Below are 882 nucleotides of genomic sequence, written 5' to 3'. Positions count from 1 at the left end.
CCTGAAAGCAGCAATCAGCAGCTCAATTAGGCATCGGTGAACTTGAGGAGCATGGTGTATTGTATGGTCCTCGGAACGTTTAGATCTCTTACTGTTGGCAAGCTGTATGGAACCTATGAACATGTTCCCTTGAGCAAGTATTGATGTCAATGGTGCATCCCTATCGTTTCTCCTTTATGTGCAGCTGCGGCTACGGCTGGCTCTGGCGTTGTTGCTGGTGAGTGTGACATGATTTTGCTTAGCTTCAGTAAGTTGCCCATGCCTGCAGCGTGCTTGTGACATAAGGTTGGAGCAGCATGGTCTGCACTTCCCGTTACAAGCAACTAAGAAATGCGGCTTCCCGCCACCATATGAAGGAACCAAATCACGATTCCATAAGTATGGCAAATATCCCTTAAGGACAACAGTAGAGAGGTCTGACAGATGAACGTCTAATTCACTACACTCCCCCTAAAACAATCATTGGGTGTTTCTGGTGAAGCACCTGGCCGTGTTTATTGTGGCTTTGTAGGGTGACCGGCCGTACATCACGGTAGCGGCTTGGTAGTGTGCAGTCTGCAGCATAGGAGCACCGGCGTGGGTGGGTGGAAGTCAGCGGGTGTGGATATGGACAGCTTGTTCAGACGGCTGGGTGCACATCACATTGCACCACAGCACTGTCTACGACACAAGTCACACACAGATCATCTAAACTGGGGGTTCAGCAGTCCGTTGACAAGTCTTCACCAATAGTGCTACCTGATGCGGCTATGGATGTACATGTGACAGGTTCTCATGAGCAGTGTTTTTCTTTTCAATTTTGCCGGTGAATTTTCCAGTCCGAACGGAGGAATAGGTTTTAAGTCGCGGGAATAAAAGTATTCCGAATCTGTAAGACGCTGG

This window comes from Volvox carteri (assembly GCF_000143455.1).
Source record: "Volvox carteri f. nagariensis unplaced genomic scaffold VOLCAscaffold_96, whole genome shotgun sequence".
NCBI lineage: Eukaryota > Viridiplantae > Chlorophyta > Chlorophyceae > Chlamydomonadales > Volvocaceae > Volvox > Volvox carteri.
This window is presented reverse-complemented; position numbering follows the sequence as displayed.